Source organism: Gobio gobio (assembly GCF_949357685.1).
Source record: "Gobio gobio genome assembly, chromosome: 25".
NCBI lineage: Eukaryota > Metazoa > Chordata > Actinopteri > Cypriniformes > Gobionidae > Gobio > Gobio gobio.
This window is the reverse complement of record NC_137121.1, coordinates 3,381,021-3,393,321: the sequence shown is the minus strand read 5'-3', so window position 1 is coordinate 3,393,321 and position 12,301 is coordinate 3,381,021. Positions and strand designations below refer to the sequence as shown.

General features: G+C 38.5%; 1 protein-coding gene across 3 annotated transcripts in view; it reads left to right on the top strand.

The window, feature by feature from the left end:
* Window positions 1–12,301, top strand: part of znf609a (zinc finger protein 609a) — a 188,607-nt gene that overhangs the window by 79,987 nt on the left and 96,319 nt on the right. The window contains exon 1 of one of the 3 annotated variants that reach the window (XM_079810170.1): window positions 5,081–5,293. The exons of the other annotated variants lie outside the window; for them this stretch is intronic. The gene's annotated coding sequence lies outside the window, so the exon portion shown is untranslated. Of the gene's footprint in view, window positions 1–5,080; window positions 5,294–12,301 lie in introns of those variants that run through there. 3 annotated transcript variants of the gene reach the window in all.

The window sequence follows — 12,301 nt, the reverse complement described above, 5'->3', positions numbered from 1 at the left end:
GGCCTTTTAACAACAGCTCAAACAAAACACGAAATGCCTCTTCCTCATGCCTCTGAACAACCAGATCTGGAGGTGTGAGGAGGGGATGTTATCGAGTGTCAGTGAGGGGTTTTCCACCTCGCAGGATCGTGCAGGAATGCAGGAGCGCTAGTACCTGCTGCGTATCTGCCGGACTAGCATATCCGCTAATACTGCTCTCAGCCGTTATCGCCCTGAGGATAGCACAGGCTAATTTAACCCATCTCTGCGGTTATTTGACGAGGGGGGCGGCATTCACAGTCATGGACTCAGTATTTGATATGAATTGATATGAACCCGGCGATCACAGTCATGCTTTTGTAACGCACTTTATATTTTAATTAGTCAAAAGATTAATCGCAATTAAAAAAACATCAAAACCATTGATTTAGTGTTTATTTTTTATTTTTTTATAGACAATAGAATGGCTTTCAAAATTAACGCGTTTGCGATATTATTTTTTTTCGTTTAACGTGTTAAATATTTAACGCAAATAATGGAGCATCTGTTTTTTCTCTCGCTTGAACGAACAATAACACACAGAAAAATGCCCATTTGATTGAGTACTCTCATGAGACGCAGACACACACACACACACACACACACACACACACACACACACACACACACACACACACACACACACACACACACACACACACACACACACACACACACACACACACAGGACACTGACATACAGTGTGTTCTCTTGTGTCTTGTCGCGCTTAGAAGCATTTCCATGTATAAGTATTATTAATAATGTATTATTATTTATATATAAATACACACACATTATGTATATATTTAAGAAATATTTGCATTTATATAATATATAATATATATAAATATAAATGTTTTATATATAAACATATTTTTTTCTTAAATATATAAATGCTTGTGTGCGTATTTATATATAAATAATAATTAACAGAGTACACACACATATATTATGTAAACACAAACTTTTATTTTGGATGCGATTAATCGCGATTAATCTTTTGACAGCCCTAATTATATATACACTAGTCAGGAAATGTAATGCAGTTAAACCACGCCATTGTGGATTAGATCTGCTTGTAATTAATTTAAGGCTTTTAACTTGGGAATGTTGTAAAACCATGAGGTTTTTTTGCTGATTGTTTGCTTCCAGTATTGTTGCTGTAAAGGTGACTCTTTTCTTTAGTGCCGTCCCTCCGGGGTTTAAGCGTTCGAGAGTGTGCATTCGTAATCCCTGGAGACGCATTAAGCTTTTCTTGGCAGCTCTTGGCAGCTGTTTTTGTTTCCTAGAACCTTATCAAAACACACCAGCTTTGGTGCTAGCGCCCGATGCGTTGTGATTAGCGTGATGTGCTTATTTTAAACCTCAGAAGTGCCACAATAACGGCGCGCGGTTCCGATCAAGATCCATTTTAAGGGATGCTGACAGGAGCACGGATTGATTCATGGTTTCTCTCTTTCTCCCTGTCAGAGGTGCAGTTTCTCCTCTTAACACTTCTTAAGCTTTCGTTATTTGGAGGAACCGTGTTCCCCGAGGCTATCTCCGTACGGGATGGCTTTCGTTGGTTCGGAAGGCTGTAGTTTTTGGTGTAATCCCGCCAAAAACAGGATTAAGTTCCCATTTATCTTTCTCTTGATGTTGGAGAGTCTTCCTTTGAAAAATTCACGTTGGGTTGCTGTGCGTAATTACTACATCCTCACCAATAAATCCAGCGGGAGATAAAGACTGGGAGAATCGTGATGGCCTTCCTTCTCTGTTTCAGCCATTAACTCTGACAGTCTTCATTATTAAGCGGTGTTTGCGAAGGCATCACTATTACTATTACTCATACTTAGTGATTCGAGCATCGTCATTGATTCCAGTTGAGCGTAAGGTTGGCTTGGGAATTGAGATCTGTTGTTTTTCAGAACCAGATCCATTTGTTTGGAGCGAATCATACAACTGTATATTCAAGATCCAATTGAACTGATTCTTTTTAATGTTTGTTTGTTTGTTTGTTCATGTCGATAATGGACTGACAGTCAGTCCAAAATCAATCCGAAAGAAAGTTTTGTTGTTATAAGTGGTTCTGTTTATTGATTTTCTTCAAGTGGTTTTGTTTAATGCTAATTATATGTGGAATATCTATTTTTCATTATGTACGTTATAATGCTGTGATGCCGAAAATCACTTTAGGCCAAGACCGTAACCATGTCTTGAACATTGGGGGGGAGCAACGTTTTTGTTCTTTATTTAAATAAATTGAATAATTAAATGATTTAAGGGATTAAAGAAGAGATAATAATGTTAAAAGTTGTTCTAGGTCTATTTATAGCCCTATATAGTTGTAAAGGAATCCATTTAAACTCTTCGCAAATAATATTTTTAAAAATTTACTGTTGTTTGTATGTCTAACATGTCAAAAATCTTTAAAAAAATTTGCGTCTCATCACATTTGGTTATAAATGACACTTTATATTAATATATTTTTATATAGTTATTTAATTTATATAGAATTTTCAATTCAAAATGGCGAAATTACATAAAGTTGAGTAGTTTGCCAAATATTAAATGTTTAGCTACTTATATCTAGGCACGCTCGCACTTTCACTGTAAAAACTAAAAGTGTCGCGTTTGAATTCACACTCATCTTCAGTGACCATTAAGCCCCGCCTTCTTTAATCTGATTGGCCGTCATTTTGACTTTAACCAGCGCTGTTAGACCGTTGAGGTGTAACAGAAAGATACAAATGTATCTTTTTAAAATGTCTGCCATGCTAAAAACAAACAAAACAGTGCGTAATGGAGAGCAATACTGAGGGGGACAATTTGGCCATTTGCAATTATTAAGGCGGATTCGTCCTCAACGCCTATGGTGGTTACGGCCCTGCTTAAGGCATTTAAAACGATTCTTTATTTTAATACTATTTTGTTTTACTTTGATTTATTATTAATAATATATAGTTAGCTAATCTGTGCGCTTTGTGTATGTGCATTTCTGAAATACATAACATGTACAAATCAATTTAAATTGTAATGTAGATGCATTTTCTGGGAAACGATATGTATCGTGAAAAGCGCTATGCAAATAAATTTGAATTTAATTTAATATTTAGCACGTATAGTGTGTGAATTGGGACGCAGTAATTGTCGTTTTAAGCATATCGTAGTCGTGTAAACGTATTGCTCCTTCAAAAGTGCTAAAAGAATAATTTCATTCCCATCCCTGCTTCAATGCTATTGTTTTTATTTAGTTTGTTAATATTCGTATTAATATAGAAATTACATCAACACATTGGCATATTCTGATCTTTTGAATTTGCTTCTCCGATGATGAAGATTTTTCTATCGTGTGAAGCCGATGGCGAGGCCTGCAAAAGCCATCAGAGAAATGTGAAACAAAGCCCTTTCATGGCCGCCTCTCTCCTCCCTCCTGTTTTTCTCCATCTTCTCTCCCTCCCGTCCTCATGTGCTCGCTCTGTCTCTTAGTGTGTGTGTGTGTGTGTGTGTGTGGGGGAAGGGAAGAGCGAGAGCAGCTGTCCTTCGCTGTCAGCCAGTGTGTTTCCAACACCGCGAGGGAGGAGGGCAGGAGAGCCGAAGGGGGGTAAGATCCATGCTTCTGCTGCGAGGAAATGCGGTTTTCAGTTTTCTGTTCTTTGCCGTTGACAGCGTTTTAGCGTGTGTGTGTGTGTGTGTGTGTGTGTTGTTGCACGTGTGCAGGTTCTGCCATGTTTGGAGAGGGCAAATGAGAGAAGACACAAGTACGCTGAGTTTTATTTTTATCCGTTTTCCCAGAGATCTAATTTAAAGACTTTCTGTGTAAATGCGCTGATCTAAAGCGCCGATTTTTTTATCATTCGAACTATAAAGTTGATTTTAAGTTAATATTTTAACAAACACATTCACGACAGCGTTATCTGATGTTGGTTAATCAGCCACATGACATACAAAATACTTCATTTTTTGTGTTTTCCCCCCCAATTGTTTTACTTTTTTTTAGGGCTGCACAATATATCGAAATATCGCAAATGTACATATCGCAATATGCATATCGCAAGGGCACGCAATACCTGAATGATTTTAATTGGCTACTTCAACATTGTGAAAGTGTATGTTTTAGGTCGACGCATATATCAGAGAATAGACTTGAGCACACGACTGATACTTATGTGACTTGCTTGACGTTAAAAAGAGTTATTAAACACAATAACTTGCAGTCTCGCGCTGTCTGACACACACACACCGAAACGTGCGCACAAGCTGTTATTTTTTCTGTGTCTTGTTACACACTCGAACTGTCAAATACACACACAGTTATGTCTTGATGAGTATCCATGTAAACACAGTCGCTTATGCTTTAAGTGAAAGATATTAGTTGGCGAAAGAAATAGATTTTACACACTTAAAGCAATATCGTATCGCATATCGAATATCGCATTATTTAACAAGGATATCGCATTTTTCATCAACATCGCACAGCCCAACTTTTTTTTACATATACGACTTAATGAAGTAGCTTTTCATCAACTCACGAAATCCCTACTAGTTTGGCCAATTAAACTCTAATATTTGGCCAAATAAACCTTTGCAACGACTTGCTGATGTAAGCAAAGCCGTGTGGGCGGGTCAGTGACATCATAGCCTACTTTGGACCTCCCCTTGCTACTCCATTAAACTTATAGAAGTAAAATGTGTGTGTAAATAAAGGACTAAAAGAGACGTGTATCCGCTCGAAACCCATTCACATTCTCCGTTTTTCTCATCCCAGACCATTCCCAAGTTGACAGCAGCCAGGAAGCCTGTACTCCATTAAAACAAAGCTTTTCCAGTTGGGAGAGGAGGGGAGGTCCGTCTTTTTCCTGGAATGTCTCCTCGCTTTTGGTTCTTTTGCAGAGTCTCTTTGTGTCGTCTTTTCCGCGACGAGAGCTTTCTTGCCACACTGTAAATCCTTTGCTGGTGTTTACATGAGTGTCGTCAGTGACCTTTTCTCGTCTCATTTCTTTCCCTGTCTCTCACATTCCCCCCCTCTCTCTCTCTCTCTCTAGTAGTTCCTCCCCTTTCTCTCACCCCTCATGTAACTTTGGCACAGCGTCTCGGCTGTTGAACGGAGAGGCTGTTAAACTCGCTCACCGCACAATTTGTGAACGCGGCCCCTGGGTATTTTAGGCCCCTGGGTTTGCGAGCCAGGAAACGCCCATACTGTCCCATCTCCGGCTCAAACAGAGAGAGAAAGACTCGTCTGAGCTGCTATGAAAGCAAAGGACATCCAGACATCGTACACCGCCGGCTAGGAGGGTAAGAACTCAGGAGACTATAGGCAATCCACAACCTAACCCTAACATTGGAACTGAATGGCTCACGACGGAAATGGCGCAAACACACAGTTCTTTGAGCGCAAACAGGAATCTTTCCGTGTTGTTTATTCTTCCAGGGAAGCGAATGTGCATTGTGATGCCCTTATCAGTGAAGGTTTGCGATTAGCACAGATAACTTTTATCTCTTCCAGTGTAGGAGTGATTGAATCCATCTGTTGATCCACATCTGACTAGTCGACATTTATAGACCAACGATAATTTTGTTTTCTACAGCTCTTTCCCAATTAAAATGCCTGGCGAACGTGTCCTAATAGCACTTGGACTGGCTTTTTTATTGCATGAACGTCTCTTCTCATGGGCTCGCATGCTATAAATGGGTCAAGACAGAGACACTTTTGTGAGTCAATCCATTGATTGTGTGCTGAAAGGAGAACATGAGCATATCTGTTTCATGCTCGACGTCTTTGTGCTTTTGTGTGAATGCGTGCCACTCCCCTCACACTGCTCTTGTGTGTAAACAGCGTGGTGTTAACCGAGGTCAGGACTGCACAAAACCACAATGTTTTATTCATCTGTTTACCTCACTCTCGCTCTCCTTCCTCTCTGCAATCCAGCCGCTGCAGGCCCAATCCAGCCTCACCGCAGGCTGTCACACGCTCAGACCGGGGAGGCCATTGCATTACATGCGAGCCTATTGGATGAATCTGCCAAGCTTGTTTCTTTTTTGAGCGAACAAAAAGAGAAGCCAAATGCATTGGCTTCGTGTATTTCTTTTCTTGCCTTTTGCTTTTTCTCTAAAATGTGACCTTCAATAATTCTATCCCTTAAAACTCACCAGAATTAACAAAAGTATTCATGCCTTAAAATAGCTCGAATGTAACTCTACACCCATGCTTCATTTAGTATAGGTGGACCCATGAATATGCAAATGAGCACGTCTCCTTAGGGCTGCTCGATTATGGAAAAAATCATAATCACGATTATTTTGGTCAATATTGAAATCACGATTATGTAACACGATTATTTCACATGACTTTGGGAATGTGTTGCATTTATTAAAAAGACACCTTTTAACAATTCAATTGAAATTGTAACATTTGTTGTACTTTTTGAACTATTAAAATAAATATTACATATTCAAATCAAAGTATAAAAGTATTCAAGTAAAAATGATAACCACAAATAAATAAGATCAACAATATGGTTCGGCTAGATATGCTTTTCAGGTACGTCTAACATTAGTTTTCAGGTACAGAAATGTATCAAATGTAAAATAACATTGTATATTTGAGTGCATAAATTAAAGATTAATCCTATTAAACTTACAAAAGCTATTCAATCAAGAGCAGTGAGTGATGTCCTTGTCTTTTGTTGTTTGACATTAAACAGAAAGCAGTAAAGGCTACTGCCTCTTTAAGACCTAAAGCTCGGATATGCGTCGTCTTTATCGACTGTATAAAGTTTACTCAAGGCATATACAGACTGTGTCTGCTAGAATACTCATCAAGATGGACATGTTGACATACGTTTTGTGTGAGTTTGTCCGTTCAAGAACAAGACTTGAAAGAGAATTCAATATTTGCGCGCTGAGAGACGTGTGCGCGCTCTCGGATGAGCGCACAGAGACACATTTTCTCACAGCGCACGACTTCTCATTCACGTCTTCTGGCACTAAACCCGGGTGATGACGGAGAACATGACTGGTCATATTCAAAAATATGGCAGCACTTGCATGCTTTGAACAAAGTTTACAAATAGAGAATTTAATTGAAAAATATGAAGGGAAAAAAGGACGTTTACACGGCACCCCTGCTCTCGTCAGTTTTTGTTTCTTTATTAGATTGTCATAGGTCACTCTGTGTTTAATTTTCAAGTGGTTAAACAAATTCGTGGTGTTCCCTTGCGTTGCAGCCACTACCATGTAGCAAATCTTGCACGTAGCATGTTTCTGCTCGTCGTCTGATTCCTCGAAGCCAAACTGTTCCCAGACAACGGAGTTGGTTTTGCCTTTTTTGCTCACCAAACGCTGCTGTAACTGCCCTCCTTCTGCCATCTTTACTCGCGCCGAGTTTTTAAATTCCAGCGGATGATATGCACACGAGACACACGACCTGAGAGAGTTTGTGGCTTCGGGAGGGGCGGCTGTGCGCGTGCGCGTTTCATTCAGAATCAAAATCGAAAATCGAATCGATTTGAAAGCTTGCGCATCGAAATCGAATTGAATTGGAACATCTGAATCAATACCCAGCCCTAGTCTCACGGTTCGATTACGATTATCATGCCATCGATTCGGTTCAATCCGATGACGGTGCACTGCATCCTCATACAATTTTGTCAGTCAGTTATATGAACTGAACCTTTAATTTTAGCGCTTCTTGAATGTATCAAACAAAACTCAAGTCTGGGCTCAGAAGACAACAGGAGCATTTAGAACAAAAACACACACACTAAAAGCCACTTCAGGAGGTGGTCTGCGCTCAATACAGTCAGAACTACAGTCTAAATGCATCTGGTTGTTGAAACCACATATGTAAATGTTACTCCTCGCAACAATGCTAAAAATAAATAAACGTGTGAGAGCGTGTCATGGGCTATATGACATGTTAAAGCCCGATATGACAAGACTACAGAAGCACGCATCGCCGCCGCAGACGAGCCGCTGCATCTCTTCATCAAGATCGCATATATATATATATATATATATATATATGTTGGCCTGCTGAATGTTGAAAGGATCGAGTGTTTATTCATTAGAAATGATTTGATAATGCAGCAATAAACTAGCTAGTAGGCTATAAGTTAATGTAATGTTTTTATTTTAAGCAAAGCTATTTTAATGACAAAATTTCAAATAAGAGGGCAAGTGACAAATATCGCTATCAGCCAATAATTGTTTGTTAAAATCGGTATCGGTCCCAAAAAAAAATCATATCGGTGCATCCCTACATAAATACCGTTTTGACGCTCAAGGTTACGGAAACGTTTGATTTGCATGCTTTTGCAAGCATTGCGGTTTAAAAACAAGCCTTTTAAGCCTTTGAATTGCAGTCAGCAGCGAAATACGACTGAGTTCTCCATTTGGGCGAGAGACTATTTCTGACTGCAGTCAGAGACGCAGACACATCCGCCTCACACTTTATTGACCTCGAGCGGTTAAATATACATACGTATGTGTCAAAATGCCCATTTTTTGCAAGTATCCTTGTGTAAACGGTCATTTACGTCTTAAATTAAAAGTAAACTGAGAAAGAAAACGCTAGTATTACAGACAGTATAATGACCCAGAGCCATAGAAAAAATTCTTAAAGTGACTGTGTCTGTCATTCATATATGCCTCCCTCTAGGTAGTGACGTCAGAAACACCAGCGATTTCTTTGGCTCGCTGCGATTTTAAAGAGAAATACTAATGTGCACATGGTTTGTCTTAAAGCATATTAAAAACACCACATAGACATATAAACAACATAAAAAAACCTCAGTGGGTCTTTAAGCTTTATTTTATGGTTTCTTTAACTCGATTTATTCTCAATACAGAGATCTGATAAACAGTAACACAATCCACATCACATGCTCTCTATAAATGCTGTATATCCGTGTCTTCATAAACAGCAAGCCTTGTTGTGCTTGAATTTACTTCTGCCCCCGTTGTGTTTGGTCTAGAAACCGAATCTGACATCAGATTATTTATCAGAGAACAATCGGTGCCTTTTAGGAGGAGGATATCACACTTAATGCCCTGCTCAAATCGGAGCTATTTTTAAACACATCCACAGCTGTGGAAAAGAGCTCTGAAAACCGCTAGGGGTTTGTGGGTAGTCATCTTTTTATAAGCCAATTTGTACTCAGAGCCTGAGAATGCATGCTTTCTTTTTCTTATGCTTTCTTAAAGAACGCTTAAAGAAAGTAAATTGAGTTTAAGGAGTAGGGCCGCACAATGAAAATTTTTCCATATAGTCCCTTTAATGGATTAATGTCCACTTATAAGACTTTATTGTACCAGAATATCTAACATTTGCTTGTGCTTTATTTCTGCACTTACAAAACCAAACTTCCCCTGCCTTATAAATTGTCATTATAGCAATTTTAGTCTTTTAAATGCCTAATTTTAGTTTACCATGCATATTTTATTTAAAAAAAGAAATCAAACCAGTTGGCGTTTGAGGCTTAATGCTATAGAAACAAAATAAAAGGAAGTTTTTCATGTTTTCAGCTGTTTTTTATATAGAAATATAGCATGCAGTTGCGTCAAACAAGGGTATAAAGCTATTCAAAACATGTAAATTGTGGTGATCGTAATTAAAAATCGCAATTACAATTTCAAGGGAAATCGACAATTATGATTTTTTTTTTATGACGTCCCTATTAAGAAGGCAATTGTTTGGTATCAGACACTATGCAAATTGCCTTTATAAGCATCTAAATCGAACCCCTTCGATATTAAAGCTAGGGCTGGACCAGAATATTTGAATATTCCTTCGATGGGTTGGTATACGATTTTCAATTTTGGTATTTGAATATTATTTTTTCTTGTGCACCAGGCATCCCCTCGAAACGGTTCTCATTCGCGCTTGCATATGTTTACACTATAAAATCTGGAGAAATACAATACTTTTTTCTTTCTTTTTTTTATACCATTATTTTAGAACCTAGCCGTTTTTAATAGGATGGACAGTTGAATAGGAACTAGGGATGCACCGATGTATTGGCCGGCAATATTTATCGGCCGATTTTTTTTATCAATTTACAACCATCTGCATATCGGCTATATCATGAGAGAGGCCGATTTGACAAACCAATGGTTTATTAATGAACTGTGCGAAGGCACTGAGCTGTGTAATATCTGCTGCATAATTCAAGATTAATATTCCTGCTGTGCTGCGTCTGCGTTTTAATGTTTATCAAACAACAAAAGACAAACAAACAAAAAATCGCTCACTACTCTTGACTAAACTTTCATAAGGATTCATTTCCGCGATGAATGAAGACGCGCGGCTTCATTTAGCCTAACATTACCTCTTTCTCACACACACACACACACACACACACACACACACACACACACACACACACACACACACACACACACACACACACACACACACACACACACACACACACACACACGCAAACTTGTGGTGTTTTTCAGCCTCTGCCACCTCAATGTGAAGACACGAATGCATCTCCAGTCCCTTCATGAGCATTTTACCGTTTTATTCGACAAAATCTATCGTCATATCAAAACAATATCGGTGCATCCCTAATAGGAACCCAACCTTGTTATACTTAATAAATATATTTGCTGCTTCTTAGTGTTCCCTGCAACTGGAGTATATTCTCGGTCTAGAGCGCACAACTGTACGAGTTTATATGGAAGAAGTGCATGCCTGAGCTTGCATTTAGGGATAAACTGTGTTCATTTGACATTGTGGAAAATAGAATAATAGAATCAAAATGTATTAGCCTTTTTACCCGTTAGGGATGTGATGGTGAGAAAATGAGTGCGACGGCCGTGTGCATTTTACTTTCGCTTTAGAATTAGTGCCCATTCGGCTGCAGGTTGCTTGAACGGTGGGTTCATTAGCCTATTATTCTTAATGAAAAACACAACAACTGAACCGTACAATGACAAACTCCCTTAAATAGACGCTTTAACATTTCACGTTGAAACCAAATCTTCCACCGTCGTCTTGTCAGTCAGCTCCTAACGACTGCGACTCTCGTTCACGTTCAGTTTTTAATTGTAGTGTCTGTTCTCTAACTGAACTAAATGATTTTTACCACTATATAATATATCAAAACGACGGTGGGCCCAGTGATGTAACCGGTCTTATGCCTGAACACTAACACTGACTATCGTCTGGGACGTAACAGACTGTGTGTTTTGTATCACTAGTGCAGTGTCCGTTCTCGTAGCATAAGCCCTGCCCGCTCGACATTCCTGCCTTTATTAGAGAGAAGAATATGTTCAGCCCCCTCCCTCCGAAGCTTCGAATATTCGATGTTTGTTACTACTAGGGCTGGGTAAAAAAATATTGATTACTCGATTATAATCGATTCTCACTTTTACAAAACAATATCGATTCTTAAATCCCAAGAATCGATTAGTCTGTTTGTTTTTTTTTGTTTTTACGAAATTGAAAAACATAATAATAATATACACGTAAACATAAACATAATAAACACGAATGAGCTTCTGAAAGTGTGTTAAAAGATACAGGACAACTTACCGAAATCCGTATCATGTCACATAATCGCTCAATCAGTGTTTCAACCGCAGAAAGATGTCAGTAAAACGGCTTACAAGTAAACTATGTCACGTAACGTCACAGTTACCTCAGAAAAACCATATCCAGTGTCCATAAACTCGCTAGTTAGCTAGAAATATTTACTCTAGAGAGGAGCATTTTGCTAATTATATGCACCATTACATAGGATATTCATTGTCAATGTTCTTCAATATTTAATAAATCTGGCAAGTTATGCCACCCTTTAAATGTTTATATTTCAAAAAAACTAATTGGAGTAGAATTATGATTATGTAATTGTAAAGTTAATATTATAACTTTATTATTATATATTAAAAAACATTCAAGTGTTTGTATACAAATCAGTTAATTTGTACCTTCAATATTAGTAGGCTTATGTAGTATCAACTGACTCCCATAGTTTACAACATTAGTTCAGAAATTAGTTTTCCTTGAGAAAATTTTCCATGTTTTATACCTGATACATATCCAAAATAATCGATATTGAATTGAATCGAAAGCTTGTGAATCAAAATCGAATCGAATTGTGAAATTTGTGTCAATACCCAGCCCTAGTTACTACCGAAGCTTCGAAGCTCAAAAAATGGTATTCGGACCAACCCTAATTAAAACTGAGTTGACAGTAAAAGCTCCGGCTCTGTTCTCATTTACACCACCGCTCTGATAATGAGCTCGGCTGGTGTCATATCTCCCTCTGGTTCTGATGCATCTCCCCGGTCCGA